This window comes from Ambystoma mexicanum (genome assembly GCF_040938575.1).
Source record: "Ambystoma mexicanum isolate Mex_15411 chromosome 12 unlocalized genomic scaffold, UKY_AmexF1_1 Mex_chr12_unloc.1, whole genome shotgun sequence".
Classification (NCBI taxonomy): Eukaryota; Metazoa; Chordata; class Amphibia; order Caudata; family Ambystomatidae; genus Ambystoma; species Ambystoma mexicanum.
This window is the reverse complement of record NW_027182322.1, coordinates 13,783,310-13,798,614: the sequence shown is the minus strand read 5'-3', so window position 1 is coordinate 13,798,614 and position 15,305 is coordinate 13,783,310. Positions and strand designations below refer to the sequence as shown.

Below are 15,305 nucleotides of genomic sequence, written 5' to 3'. Positions count from 1 at the left end.
AGATACATAGGTTCAACTTGGGTCAAATACTAAGATTAAAGCATCGGCCAAAAATAGACATTCCTCACATGCATAATGTTCCTTGTTTGAATAAGAAAGTAAAAAATGCGACTCTGGTGGGATTCAAACCCACAACCTTTGAATGACTTTGCAAATTCACTTAGAAGTTCAACGCGCTATCCATTGCGCCACAGAGCCAGATAAAAATCCACTTGCGTACAGTAAGGGATGATCGAAGTTTTGTCAATCCAGTGTTTACTTCACATCACATTATCAAGCCTTCTGGGATACATGAAAGAATGATTGTTTTCTGAAACATAAAATGTCTGTAGCAAGAATCACACTTCTTTGTGAAACCTTGAACTGCACCTTTGTTCGCTTGGGGAGAAATTCAGAGAATAGGGTATTACAGTATTTTCTTGCCAAGTGAATTGGTTTGGACAACAATTCCATACCTTAATAAAAAAGAACTGGATAAAAAGTGCAGACATACAATTGGTTAACAATACAAAAACACAAAGAGAATATACCATAAATAGCTTTGAAAGAAGATTTTACTTTATATGTCGCTAGAAACAAATGTCTGAGTGTAGGGTGTCGTGTTTTTGGTCTATCTCATTTACAGCTATTATAAAGACAATGTTTCTGAAGGAAGGATACATTAGGAAAGTGCAAGGTTTCTGGCAGTGATGTTGTATTGCTCATGAGCAATATGTTCCTGTTGCAATGGAAGGCAGACTGCTTTTGATTCAGTTGCATGCTGTATTAGATACATAGGTTCAACTTGGGTCAAATACTAAGATTAAAGCATCGGCCAAAAATAGACATTCCTCACATGCATAATGTTCCTTGTTTGAATAAGAAAGTAAAAAATGCGACTCTGGTGGGATTCAAACCCACAACCTTTGAATGACTTTGCAAATTCACTTAGAAGTCCAACGCGCTACCCATTGCGCCACAGAGCCAGATAAAAATCCATTTGCGTACAGTAAGGGATGATCGAAGTTTTGTCAATCCAGTGTTTACTTCACATCACATTATCAAGCCTTCTGGGATACATGAAAGAATGATTGTTTTCTGAAGCATAAAATGTCTGTGGCAAGAATCACACTTCTTTGTGAAACCTTGAACTGCACCTTTGTTCGCTTGGGGAGAAATTCAGAGAATAGGGTATTACAGTATTTTCTTGCCAAGTGAATTGGTTTGGACAACAATTCCATACCTTAATAAAAAAGAACTGGATAAAAAGTGCAGACATACAATTGGTTAACAATACAAAAACACAAAGAGAATATACCATAAATAGCTTTGAAAGAAGATTTTACTTTATATGTCGCTAGAAACAAATGTCTGAGTGTAGGGTGTCGTGTTTTTGGTCTATCTCATTTACAGCTGTTATAAAGACCATGTTTCTGAAGGAAGGATACATTAGGAAAGTGCCAAGTTTCTGGCAGTAATGTTGTATTGCTTATGAGCAATATGTTCCTGTTGCAAGGAAGGCGGACTGCTTTTGATTCAGTTGCATGCTGTATTAGATACATAGGTTCAACTTGGGTCAAATACTAAGATTAAAGCATCGGCCAAAAATAAACATTCCTCACATGCATAATGTTGCTTGTTTGAATAAGAAAGTAAAAAATGCTACTCTGGTGGGATTCGAACCCACAACCTTTGAATGACTTTGCAAATTCACTTAGAAGTCCAATGCACTATCCATTGCGCCACAGAGCCAGATGAAAATCAACTTGCGTACAGTAAGGGATGATCGAAGTTTTGTCAATCCAGTGTTTACTTCACATCATATTATCAAGCCTTCTGGGATACAAGAAAGAATGATTGACTTCTGAAACATAAAATGTCTGTAGCAAGAATCACACTTCTGTGTGAAACCTTGAACTGCACCTTTGTTCGCTTGGGGAGAAATTCAGAGAATAGGGTATTACAGTATTTTCTTGCCAAGTGAATAGGTTTGGACAACAATTCCATACCTTAATAAAAAAGAACTGGATAAAAAGTGCAGAAATACAATTGGTTAACAATACAAAAACACAAAGAGAATATACCATAAATAGATTTGAAAGAAGATTTTACTTTATATGTCGCTATTAACAAATGTCTGAGTGTAGGGTGTCGTGTTTTTGGTCTATCTCATTTACAGCTATTATAAAGACAATGTTTCTGAAGGAAGGATACATTAGGAAAGTGCCAAGTTTCTGGCAGTAATGTTGTATTGCTTATGAGCAATATGTTCCTGTTGCAATGGAAGGCAGACTGCTTTTGATTCAGTTGCATGCTGTATTAGATACATAGGTTCAACTTGGGTCAAATACTAAGATTAAAGCATCGGCCAAAAATAAACATTCCTCACATGCATAATGTTCCTTGTTTGAATAAGAAAGTAAAAAATGCGACTTTGGTGGGATTCGAACCCAAAACCTTTGAATGATTTTGCAATTTCACTTAGAAGTCCAACGCGCTATCCATTGCGCCACAGAGCCAGATGAAAATCCACTTGAGTACAGGAAGGGATGATCGAAGTTTTGTCAATCCAGTGTTTACTTCACATCATATTATCAAGCCTTCTGGGATACATGAAAGAATGATTGTTTTTTGAAACATAAAATGTCTGTAGCAAGAATCGCAGTTCGGGGTGAAACCTTGAACTGCACCTTTGTTCGCTTGGGGAGAAATTAGGAGAATAGGTTATTACTGTATTTTCTTGCAAACTGAATACGTTTGGACAACAATTCCATACCTTAATAAAAAAGAACTGGATAAAAAGTGCAGACATACAATTGGTTAACAATACAAAAACACAAAGAGAATATACCATAAATAGCTTTGAAAGAAGATTTTACTTTATATGTCGCTAGAAACAAATGTCTGAGTGTAGGGTGTCGTGTTTTTGGTCTATCTCATTTACAGCTGTTATAAAGACCATGTTTCTGAAGGAAGGATACATTAGGAAAGTGCCAAGTTTCTGGCAGTAATGTTTTATTGCTTATCAGCAATATGTTCCTGTTGCAATGGAAGGCGGACTGCTTTTGATTCAGTTGCATGCTGTATTAGATACATAGGTTCAACTTGGGTCAAATACTAAGATTAAAGCATCGGCCAAAAATAGACATTCCTCACATGCATAATGTTCCTTGTTTGAATAAGAAAGTAAAAAATGCGACTCTGGTGGGATTCAAACCCACAACCTTTGAATGACTTTGCAAATTCACTTAGAAGTCCAACGCGCTATCCATTGCGCCACAGAGCCAGATAAAAATCCACTTGCGTACAGTAAGGGATGATCGAAGTTTTGTCAATCCAGTGTTTACTTCACATCACATTATCAAGCCTTCTGGGATACATGAAAGAATGATTGTTTTCTGAAACATAAAATGTCTGTAGCAAGAATCACACTTCTTTGTGAAACCTTGAACTGCACCTTTGTTCGAAGTTTTGTCAATCCAGTGTTTACTTCACATCATATTATCAAGCCTTCTGGGATACATGAAAGAATGATTGTTTTCTGAAACATAAGATGTCTGTAGCAAGAATCACAGTTCGGGGTGAAACCTTGAACTGCACCTTTGTTCGCTTGGGGAGAAATTCAGAGAATAGGGTATTACAGTATTTTCTTGCCAAGTGAATTGGTTTGGACAACAATTCCATACCTTAATAAAAAAGAACTGGATAAAAAGTGCAGACATACAATTGGTTAACAATACAAAAACACAAAGAGAATATACCATAAATAGCTTTGAAAGAAGATTTTACTTTATATGTCGCTAGAAACAAATGTCTGAGTGTAGGGTGTCGTGTTTTGGTCTATCTCATTTACAGCTATTATAAAGACAATGTTTCTGAAGGAAGGATACATTAGAAAAGTGCCAAGTTTCTGGCAGTGATGTTGTATTGCTCATGAGCAATATGTTCCTGTTGCAATGGAAGGCAGACTGCTTTTGATTCAGTTGCATGCTGTATTAGATACATAGGTTCAACTTGGGTCAAATACTAAGATTAAAGCATCGGCCAAAAATAAACATTCCTCACATGCATAATGTTCCTTGTTTGAATAAGAAAGTAAAAAATGCGACTCTGGTGGGATTCGAACCCACAACCTTTGAATGACTTTGCCAATTCACTTAGAAGTCCAACGCGCTATCCATTGCGTCACAGAGCCAGATGCAAATCCACTTGAGTACAGTAAGGGATGATCGAAGTTTTGTCAATCCAGTGTTTACTTCACATCATATTATCAAGCCTTCTGGGATACATGAAAGAATGATTGTTTTCTGAAACATAAGATGTCTGTAGCAAGAATCACAGTTCGGGGTGAAACCTTGAACTGCACCTTTGTTCGCTTGGGGAGAAATTCAGAGAATAGGGTATTACAGTATTTTCTTGCCAAGTGAATTGGTTTGGACAACAATTCCATACCTTAATAAAAAAGAACTGGATAAAAAGTGCAGACATACAATTGGTTAACAATACAAAAACACAAAGAGAATATACCATAAATAGCTTTGAAAGAAGATTTTACTTTATATGTCGCTAGAAACAAATGTCTGAGTGTAGGGTGTCGTGTTTTGGTCTATCTCATTTACAGCTATTATAAAGACAATGTTTCTGAAGGAAGGATACATTAGGAAAGTGCCAAGTTTCTGGCAGTAAAGATTTATTGCTTATCAGCAATATGTTCCTGTTGCAATGGAAGGCGGACTGCTTTTGATTCAGTTGCATGCTGTATTAGATACATAGGTTCAACTTGGGTCAAATACTAAGATTAAAGCATCGGCCAAAAATAAACATTCCTCACATGCATAATGTTGCTTGTTTGAATAAGAAAGTAAAAAATGCTACTCTGGTGGGATTCAAACCCACAACCTTTGAATGACTTTGCCAATTTATTTAGAAGTCCAACACGCTATCCATTGCGCCACAGAGCCAGATGAAAATCCACTTGCGTACAGTAAGGGATGATCGAAGTTTTGTCAATCCAGTGTTTACTTCACATCACATTATCAAGCCTTCTGGGATACATGAAAGAATGATTGTTTTCTGAAACATAAAATGTCTGTAGCTAGAATCACACTTCTGTGTGAAACCTTGAACTGCACCTTTGTTCGCTTGGGGAGAAATTCAGAGAAGAGGGTATTACAGTATTTTCTTGCCAAGTGAATATGTTTGGACAACAATTCCATACCTTAATAAAAAAGAACTGGATAAAAAGTGCAGCCATACAATTGGTTAACAATACAAAAACACAAAGAGAATATACCATAAATAGCTTTGAAAGTAGATTTTATTTTATATGTCGCTAGAAACAAATGTCTGAGTGTAGGGTGTCGTGTTATTGGTCTATCTCATTTACAGCTATTATAAAGACAATGTTTCTGAAGGAAGGATACATTAGGAAAGTGCAAAGATTCTGGCAGTGATGTTGTATTGCTTATGAGCAATATGTTCCTGTTGCAATGGAAGGCAGACTGCTTTTGATTCAGTTGCATGCTGTATTAGATACATAGGTTCAACTTGAGTCAAATACTAAGATTAAAGCATCGGCCAAAAATAAACATTCCTCACATGCATAATGTTGCTTGTTTGAATAAGAAAGTAAAAAATGCTACTCTGGTGAGATTCGAACCCACAACCTTTGAATGACTTTGCAAATTCACTTAGAAGTCCAATGCACTATCCATTGCGCCACAGAGCCAGATGAAAATCAACTTGCGTACAGTAAGGGATGATCGAAGTTTTGTCAATCCAGTATTTACTTCACATCATATTATCAAGCCTTCTGGGATACAAGAAAGAATGATTGGCTTCTGAAACATAAAATGTCTGTAGCAAGAATCACACTTCTGTGTGAAACCTTGAACTGCACCTTTGTTCGCTTGGGGAGAAATTCAGAGAATAGGGTATTACAGTATTTTCTTGCCAAGTGAATAGGTTTGGACAACAATTCCATACCTTAATAAAAAAGAACTGGATAAAAAGTGCAGACATACAATTGGTTAACAATACAAAAACACAAAGAGAATATACCATAAATAGCTTTGAAAGAAGATTTTAGTTTATATGTCGCTAGAAACAAATGTCTGAGTGTAGGGTGTCGTGTTTTTGGTCTATCTCATTTACAGCTATTATAAAGACAATGTTTCTGAAGGAAGGATACATTAGGAAAGTGCCAAGTTTCTGGCAGTAATGTTGTATTGCTTATGAGCAATATGCTCCTGTTGCAATGGAAGGCAGACTGCTTTTGATTCAGTTGCATGCTGTATTAGATACATAGGTTCAACTTGGGTCAAATACTAAGATTAAAGCATCGGCCAAAAATAAACATTCCTCACATGCATAATGTTCCTTGTTTGAATAAGAAAGTAAAAAATGCGACTTTGGTGGGATTCGAACCCACAATCTTTGAATGATTTTGCAATTTCACTTAGAAGTCTAACGCGCTATCCATTGCGCCACAGAGCCATATGAAAACCAACTTTCGTACATTAAGGGATGATCGAAGTTTTGTCAATCCAGTGTTTACTTCACATCATATTATCAAGCCTTCTGGGATACATGAAAGAATGATTGTTTTCTGAAACATAAAATGTCTGTAGCAAGAATCGCAGTTCGGGGTGAAACCTTGAACTGCACCTTTGTTCGCTTGGGGAGAAATTAGGAGAATAGGTTATTACTGTATTTTCTTGCATACTGAATACGTTTGGACAACAATTCCATACCTTAATAAAAAAGAACTGGATAAAAAGTGCAGACATACAATTGGTTAACAATACAAAAGCACAAAGAGAATATACCATAAATAGCTTTGAAAGAAGATTTTACTTTATATGTCGCTAGAAACAAATGTCTGAGTGTAGGGTGTCGTGTTTTTGGTCTATCTCATTTACAGCTATTATAAAGACAATGTTTCTGAAGGAAGGATACATTAGGAAAGTGCCAAGTTTCTGGCAGTAAAGTTTTATTGCTTATCAGAAATATGTTCCTGTTGCAATGGAAGGCGGACTGCTTTTGATTCAGTTGCATGCTGTATTAGATACATAGGTTCAACTTGGGTCAAATACTAAGATTAAAGCATCGGCCAAAAATAAACATTCCTCACATGCATAATGTTGCTTGTTTGAATAAGAAAGTAAAAAATGCTACTCTGGTGGGATTCGAACCCACAACCTTTGAATGACTTTGCCAATTTATTTAGAAGTCCAACAAGCTATCCATTGCGCCACAGAGCCAGATGAAAATCCACTTGCGTACAGTAAGGGATGATCGAAGTTTTGTCAATCCAGTGTTTACTTCACATCACATTATCAAGCCTTCTGGGATACATGAAAGAATGATTGTTTTCTGAAACATAAAATGTCTGTAGCTAGAATCACACTTCTGTGTGAAACCTTGAACTGCACCTTTGTTCGCTTGGGGAGAAATTCAGAGAAGAGGGTATTACAGTATTTTCTTGCCAAGTGAATATGTTTGGACAACAATTCCATACCTTAATAAAAAAGAACTGGATAAAAAGTGCAGCCATACAATTGGTTAACAATACAAAAACACAAAGAGAATATACCATAAATAGCTTTGAAAGTAGATTTTATTTTATATATCGCTAGAATCAAATGTCTGAGTGTAGGGTGTCGTGTTATTGGTCTATCTCATTTACAGCTATTATAAAGACAATGTTTCTGAAGGAAGGATACATTAGGAAAGTGCAAAGATTCTGGCAGTGATGTTGTATTGCTTATGAGCAATATGTTCCTGTTGCAATGGAAGGCAGACTGCTTTTGATTCAGTTGCATGCTGTATTAGATACATAGGTTCAACTTGGGTCAAATACTAAGATTAAAGCATCGGCCAAAAATAAACATTCCTCACATGCATAATGTTCCTTGTTTGAATAAGAAAGTAAAAAAAGCCACTCTGGTGGGATTCGAACCCACAACCTTTGAATGACTTTGCCAATTCACTTAGAAGTCCAATGCGCTATCCATTGCGCCACAGAGCCAGATGAAAATTCACTTGTGACAGTAAGGGATGATCGAAGTTTTGTCAATCCAGTGTTTACTTCACATCACATTATCAAGCCTTCTGGGATACATGAAAGAATGATTGTTTTCTGAAACATAAAATGTCTGTAGCAAGAATCACACTTCTGTGTGAAACCTTGAACTGCACCTTTGTTCGCTTGGGGAGAAATTCAGAGAATAGGGTATTACAGTATTTTCTTGCCAAGTGAATAGGTTTGGACAACAATTCCATACCTTAATAAAAAAGAACTGGATAAAAAGTGCAGACATACAATTGGTTAACAATACAAAAACACAAAGAGAATATACCATAAATAGCTTTGAAAGAAGATTTTACTTTATATGTCGCTAGAAACAAATGTCTCAGTGTAGGGTGTCGTGTTTTTGGTCTATCTCATTTACAACTATTATAAAGACAATGTTTCTGAAGGAAGGATACATTAGGAAAGTGCCAAGTTTCTGGCAGTGATGTTGTATTGCTTATGAGCAATATGTTCCTGTTGTAATGGAAGGCAGACTGCTTTTGATTCAGTTGCATGCTGTATTAGATACACAGGTTCAACTTGGGTAAAATACTAAGATTAAAGCATCGGCCAAAAATAAACATTCCTCACATGCATAATGTTCCTTGTTTGAATTAGAAAGTAAAAAATGCGACTCTGGTGGGATTCGAACCCACAACCTTTGAATGACTATGCCAATTCTCTTAGAAGTCCAACACGCTATCCATTGCGCCACAGAGCCAGATGAAAATCCACTTGCGTACAGTAAGGGATGATCGAAGTTTTGTCAATCCAGTGTTTACTTCACATCATATTATCAAGCCTTCTGGGATACATGAAAGAATGATTGTTTTCTGAAACATAAGATGTCTGTAGCAAGAATCACAGTTCGGGGTGAAACCTTGAACTGCACCTTTGTTCGCTTGGGGAGAAATTCAGAGAATAGGGTATTACAGTATTTTCTTGCCAAGTGAATTGGTTTGGACAACAATTCCATACCTTAATAAAAAAGAACTGGATAAAAAGTGCAGACATACAATTGGTTAACAATACAAAAACACAAAGAGAATATACCATAAATAGCTTTGAAAGAAGATTTTACTTTATATGTCGCTAGAAACAAATGTCTGAGTGTAGGGTGTCGTGTTTTTGGTCTATCTCATTTACAGCTATTATAAAGACAATGTTTCTGAAGGAAGGATACATTAGGAAAGTGCAAAGTTTCTGGCAGTGATGTTGTATTGCTTATGAGCAATATGTTCCTGTTGCAATGGAAGGCAGACTGCTTTTGATTCAGTTGCATGCTGTATTAGATACATAGGTTCAACTTGGGTCAAATACTAAGATTAAAGCATCGGCCAAAAATAAACATTCCTCACATGCATAATGTTCCTTGTTTGAATAAGAAAGTAAAAAATGCGACTCTGGTGGGATTCGAACCCACAACCTTTGAATGACTTTGCCAATTCACTTAGAAGTCCAACGCGCTATCCATTGCGTCACAGAGCCAGATGCAAATCCACTTGAGTACAGTAAGGGATGATCGAAGTTTTGTCAATCCAGTGTTTACTTCACATCATATTATCAAGCCTTCTGGGATACATGAAAGAATGATTGTTTTCTGAAACATAAGATGTCTGTAGCAAGAATCACAGTTCGGGGTGAAACCTTGAACTGCACCTTTGTTCGCTTGGGGAGAAATTCAGAGAATAGGGTATTACAGTATTTTCTTGCCAAGTGAATTGGTTTGGACAACAATTCCATACCTTAATAAAAAAGAACTGGATAAAAAGTGCAGACATACAATTGGTTAACAATACAAAAACACAAAGAGAATATACCATAAATAGCTTTGAAAGAAGATTTTACTTTATATGTCGCTAGAAACAAATGTCTGAGTGTAGGGTGTCGTGTTTTGGTCTATCTCATTTACAGCTATTATAAAGACAATGTTTCTGAAGGAAGGATACATTAGGAAAGTGCCAAGTTTCTGGCAGTAAAGATTTATTGCTTATCAGCAATATGTTCCTGTTGCAATGGAAGGCGGACTGCTTTTGATTCAGTTGCATGCTGTATTAGATACATAGGTTCAACTTGGGTCAAATACTAAGATTAAAGCATCGGCCAAAAATAAACATTCCTCACATGCATAATGTTGCTTGTTTGAATAAGAAAGTAAAAAATGCTACTCTGGTGGGATTCAAACCCACAACCTTTGAATGACTTTGCCAATTTATTTAGAAGTCCAACACGCTATCCATTGCGCCACAGAGCCAGATGAAAATCCACTTGCGTACAGTAAGGGATGATCGAAGTTTTGTCAATCCAGTGTTTACTTCACATCACATTATCAAGCCTTCTGGGATACATGAAAGAATGATTGTTTTCTGAAACATAAAATGTCTGTAGCTAGAATCACACTTCTGTGTGAAACCTTGAACTGCACCTTTGTTCGCTTGGGGAGAAATTCAGAGAAGAGGGTATTACAGTATTTTCTTGCCAAGTGAATATGTTTGGACAACAATTCCATACCTTAATAAAAAAGAACTGGATAAAAAGTGCAGCCATACAATTGGTTAACAATACAAAAACACAAAGAGAATATACCATAAATAGCTTTGAAAGTAGATTTTATTTTATATGTCGCTAGAAACAAATGTCTGAGTGTAGGGTGTCGTGTTATTGGTCTATCTCATTTACAGCTATTATAAAGACAATGTTTCTGAAGGAAGGATACATTAGGAAAGTGCAAAGATTCTGGCAGTGATGTTGTATTGCTTATGAGCAATATGTTCCTGTTGCAATGGAAGGCAGACTGCTTTTGATTCAGTTGCATGCTGTATTAGATACATAGGTTCAACTTGAGTCAAATACTAAGATTAAAGCATCGGCCAAAAATAAACATTCCTCACATGCATAATGTTGCTTGTTTGAATAAGAAAGTAAAAAATGCTACTCTGGTGAGATTCGAACCCACAACCTTTGAATGACTTTGCAAATTCACTTAGAAGTCCAATGCACTATCCATTGCGCCACAGAGCCAGATGAAAATCAACTTGCGTACAGTAAGGGATGATCGAAGTTTTGTCAATCCAGTATTTACTTCACATCATATTATCAAGCCTTCTGGGATACAAGAAAGAATGATTGGCTTCTGAAACATAAAATGTCTGTAGCAAGAATCACACTTCTGTGTGAAACCTTGAACTGCACCTTTGTTCGCTTGGGGAGAAATTCAGAGAATAGGGTATTACCGTATTTTCTTGCCAAGTGAATAGGTTTGGACAACAATTCCATACCTTAATAAAAAAGAACTGGATAAAAAGTGCAGACATACAATTGGTTAACAATACAAAAACACAAAGAGAATATACCATAAATAGCTTTGAAAGAAGATTTTAGTTTATATGTCGCTAGAAACAAATGTCTGAGTGTAGGGTGTCGTGTTTTTGGTCTATCTCATTTACAGCTATTATAAAGACAATGTTTCTGAAGGAAGGATACATTAGGAAAGTGCCAAGTTTCTGGCAGTAATGTTGTATTGCTTATGAGCAATATGCTCCTGTTGCAATGGAAGGCAGACTGCTTTTGATTCAGTTGCATGCTGTATTAGATACATAGGTTCAACTTGGGTCAAATACTAAGATTAAAGCATCGGCCAAAAATAAACATTCCTCACATGCATAATGTTCCTTGTTTGAATAAGAAAGTAAAAAATGCGACTTTGGTGGGATTCGAACCCACAATCTTTGAATGATTTTGCAATTTCACTTAGAAGTCTAACGCGCTATCCATTGCGCCACAGAGCCATATGAAAACCAACTTTCGTACATTAAGGGATGATCGAAGTTTTGTCAATCCAGTGTTTACTTCACATCATATTATCAAGCCTTCTGGGATACATGAAAGAATGATTGTTTTCTGAAACATAAAATGTCTGTAGCAAGAATCGCAGTTCGGGGTGAAACCTTGAACTGCACCTTTGTTCGCTTGGGGAGAAATTAGGAGAATAGGTTATTACTGTATTTTCTTGCATACTGAATACGTTTGGACAACAATTCCATACCTTAATAAAAAAGAACTGGATAAAAAGTGCAGACATACAATTGGTTAACAATACAAAAGCACAAAGAGAATATACCATAAATAGCTTTGAAAGAAGATTTTACTTTATATGTCGCTAGAAACAAATGTCTGAGTGTAGGGTGTCGTGTTTTTGGTCTATCTCATTTACAGCTATTATAAAGACAATGTTTCTGAAGGAAGGATACATTAGGAAAGTGCCAAGTTTGTGGCAGTAATGTTGTATTGCTTATGAGCAATATGTTCCTGTTGCAATGGAAGGCAGACTGCTTTCGATTCAGTTGCATGCTGTATTAGATACATAGGTTCAACTTGGGTCAAATACTAAGATTAAAGCATCGGCCAAAAATAAACATTCCTCACATGCATAATGTTCCTTGTTTGAATAAGAAAGTAAAAAATGCGACTCTGGTGGGATTTGAACCCACAACCTTTGAATGACTTTGCCAATTCACTTAGAAGTCCAACGCGCTATCCATTGCGCCACAGAGCCAGATGAAAATCCACTTGAGTACAGTAAGGGATGATCGAAGTTTTGTCAATCCAGTGTTTACTTCACATCATATTATCAAGCCTTCTGTGATACAAGAAAGAATAATTGTTTTCTGAAACATAAAATGTCTGTAGAAGAATCACACTTCTGGGTGAAACCTTGAACTACACCTTTGTTCCTTTAGGGATGAATTCGGAGAATAGGGTATTACTGTATTTTCTTGCAAACTGAATACGTTTGGACAACAATTCCATACCTTAATAAAAAAAGAACTGGATAAAAAGTGCAGACATACAATTGGTTAACAATACAAAAACACAAAGAGAATATACCATAAATAGCTTTGAAAGAAGATTTTACTTTATATGTCGCTAGAAACAAATGTCTGAGTGTAGGGTGTCGTGTTTTTGGTCTATCTCATTTACAGCTGTTATAAAGACCATGTTTCTGAAGGAAGGATACATTAGGAAAGTGCCAAGTTTCTGGCAGTAATGTTTTATTGCTTATCAGCAATATGTTCCTGTTGCAATGGAAGGCGGACTGCTTTTGATTCAGTTGCATGCTGTATTAGATACATAGGTTCAACTTGGGTCAAATACTAAGATTAAAGCATCGGCCAAAAATAGACATTCCTCACATGCATAATGTTCCTTGTTTGAATAAGAAAGTAAAAAATGCGACTCTGGTGGGATTCAAACCCACAACCTTTGAATGACTTTGCAAATTCATTTAGAAGTCCAACGCGCTATCCATTGCGCCACAGAGCCAGATAAAAATCCACTTGCGTACAGTAAGGGATGATCGAAGTTTTGTCAATCCAGTGTTTACTTCACATCACATTATCAAGCCTTCTGGGATACATGAAAGAATGATTGTTTTCTGAAACATAAAATGTCTGTAGCAAGAATCACACTTCTTTGTGAAACCTTGAACTGCACCTTTGTTCGCTTGGGGAGAAATTCAGAGAATAGGGTATTACAGTATTTTCTTGCCAAGTGAATTGGTTTGGACAACAATTCCATACCTTAATAAAAAAGAACTGGATAAAAAGTGCAGACATACAATTGGTTAACAATACAAAAACACAAAGAGAATATACCATAAATAGCTTTGAAAGAAGATTTTACTTTATATGTCGCTAGAAACAAATGTCTGAGTGTAGGGTGTCGTGTTTTTGGTCTATCTCATTTACAGCTATTATAAAGACAATGTTTCTGAAGGAAGGATACATTAGGAAAGTGCAAGGTTTCTGGCAGTGATGTTGTATTGCTCATGAGCAATATGTTCCTGTTGCAATGGAAGGCAGACTGCTTTTGATTCAGTTGCATGCTGTATTAGATACATAGGTTCAACTTGGGTCAAATACTAAGATTAAAGCATCGGCCAAAAATAGACATTCCTCACATGCATAATGTTCCTTGTTTGAATAAGAAAGTAAAAAATGCGACTCTGGTGGGATTCAAACCCACAACCTTTGAATGACTTTGCAAATTCACTTAGAAGTCCAACTCGCTACCCATTGCGCCACAGAGCCAGATAAAAATCCATTTGCGTACAGTAAGGGATGATCGAAGTTTTGTCAATCCAGTGTTTACTTCACATCACATTATCAAGCCTTCTGGGATACATGAAAGAATGATTGTTTTCTGAAGCATAAAATGTCTGTGGCAAGAATCACACTTCTTTGTGAAACCTTGAACTGCACCTTTGTTCGCTTGGGGAGAAATTCAGAGAATAGGGTATTACAGTATTTTCTTGCCAAGTGAATTGGTTTGGACAACAATTCCATACCTTAATAAAAAAGAACTGGATAAAAAGTGCAGACATACAATTGGTTAACAATACAAAAACACAAAGATAATATACCATAAATAGCTTTGAAAGAAGATTTTACTTTATATGTCGCTATAAACAAATGTCTGAGTGTAGGGTGTCGTGTTTTTGGTCTATCTCATTTACAGCTGTTATAAAGACCATGTTTCTGAAGGAAGGATACATTAGGAAAGTGCCAAGTTTCTGGCAGTAAAGTTTTATTGCTTATCAGCAATATGTTCCTGTTACAATGGAAGGCGGACTGCTTTTGATTCAGTTGCATGCTGTATTAGATACATAGGTTCAACTTGGGTCAAATACTAAGATTAAAGCATCGGCCAAAAATAAACATTCCTCACATGCATAATGTTGCTTGTTTGAATAAGAAAGTAAAAAATGCTACTCTGGTGGGATTCGAACCCACAACCTTTGAATGACTTTGCCAATTTATTTAGAAGTCCAACGCGCTATCCATTGCGCCACAGAGCCAGATGAAAATCCACTTGCGTACAGTAAGGGATGATCGAAGTTTTGTCAATCCAGTGTTTACTTCACATCACATTATCAAGCCTTCTGGGATACATGAAAGAATGATTGTTTTCTGAAACATAAAATGTCTGTAGCTAGAATCACACTTCTGTGTGAAACCTTGAACTGCACCTTTGTTCGCTTGGGGAGAAATTCAGAGAAGAGGGTATTACAGTATTTTCTTGCCAAGTGAATATGTTTGGACAACAATTCCATACCTTAATAAAAAAGAACTGGATAAAAAGTGCAGCCATACAATTGGTTAACAATACAAAAACACAAAGAGAATATACCATAAATAGCTTTGAAAGTAGATTTTATTTTATATGTCGCTAGAAACAAATGTCTGAGTGTAGG

General features: G+C 36.3%; 5 non-coding genes across 5 annotated transcripts; all 5 read right to left on the bottom strand.

Annotated features, from left to right (window-relative positions):
• Positions 1–875: 875 nt before the first annotated feature.
• On the bottom strand, positions 876–965 carry TRNAR-UCU (transfer RNA arginine (anticodon UCU)). The gene is given in 2 exon segments: positions 876–911; positions 929–965. It is a non-coding gene; the product is annotated as a tRNA-Arg (tRNA).
• Positions 966–3,175: 2,210 nt separating this feature from the next.
• Positions 3,176–3,265, bottom strand: TRNAR-UCU (transfer RNA arginine (anticodon UCU)). Its single transcript is given in 2 exon segments — positions 3,176–3,211; positions 3,229–3,265. It is a non-coding gene; the product is annotated as a tRNA-Arg (tRNA).
• Positions 3,266–8,684: 5,419 nt separating this feature from the next.
• Positions 8,685–8,774, bottom strand: TRNAR-UCU (transfer RNA arginine (anticodon UCU)). The gene is given in 2 exon segments: positions 8,685–8,720; positions 8,738–8,774. It is a non-coding gene; the product is annotated as a tRNA-Arg (tRNA).
• Positions 8,775–12,518: 3,744 nt separating this feature from the next.
• On the bottom strand, positions 12,519–12,608 carry TRNAR-UCU (transfer RNA arginine (anticodon UCU)). Its single transcript is given in 2 exon segments — positions 12,519–12,554; positions 12,572–12,608. It is a non-coding gene; the product is annotated as a tRNA-Arg (tRNA).
• A 677-nt stretch (positions 12,609–13,285) lies between these two features.
• On the bottom strand, positions 13,286–13,375 carry TRNAR-UCU (transfer RNA arginine (anticodon UCU)). The gene is given in 2 exon segments: positions 13,286–13,321; positions 13,339–13,375. It is a non-coding gene; the product is annotated as a tRNA-Arg (tRNA).
• Between the last annotated feature and the right edge of the window lie 1,930 nt (positions 13,376–15,305).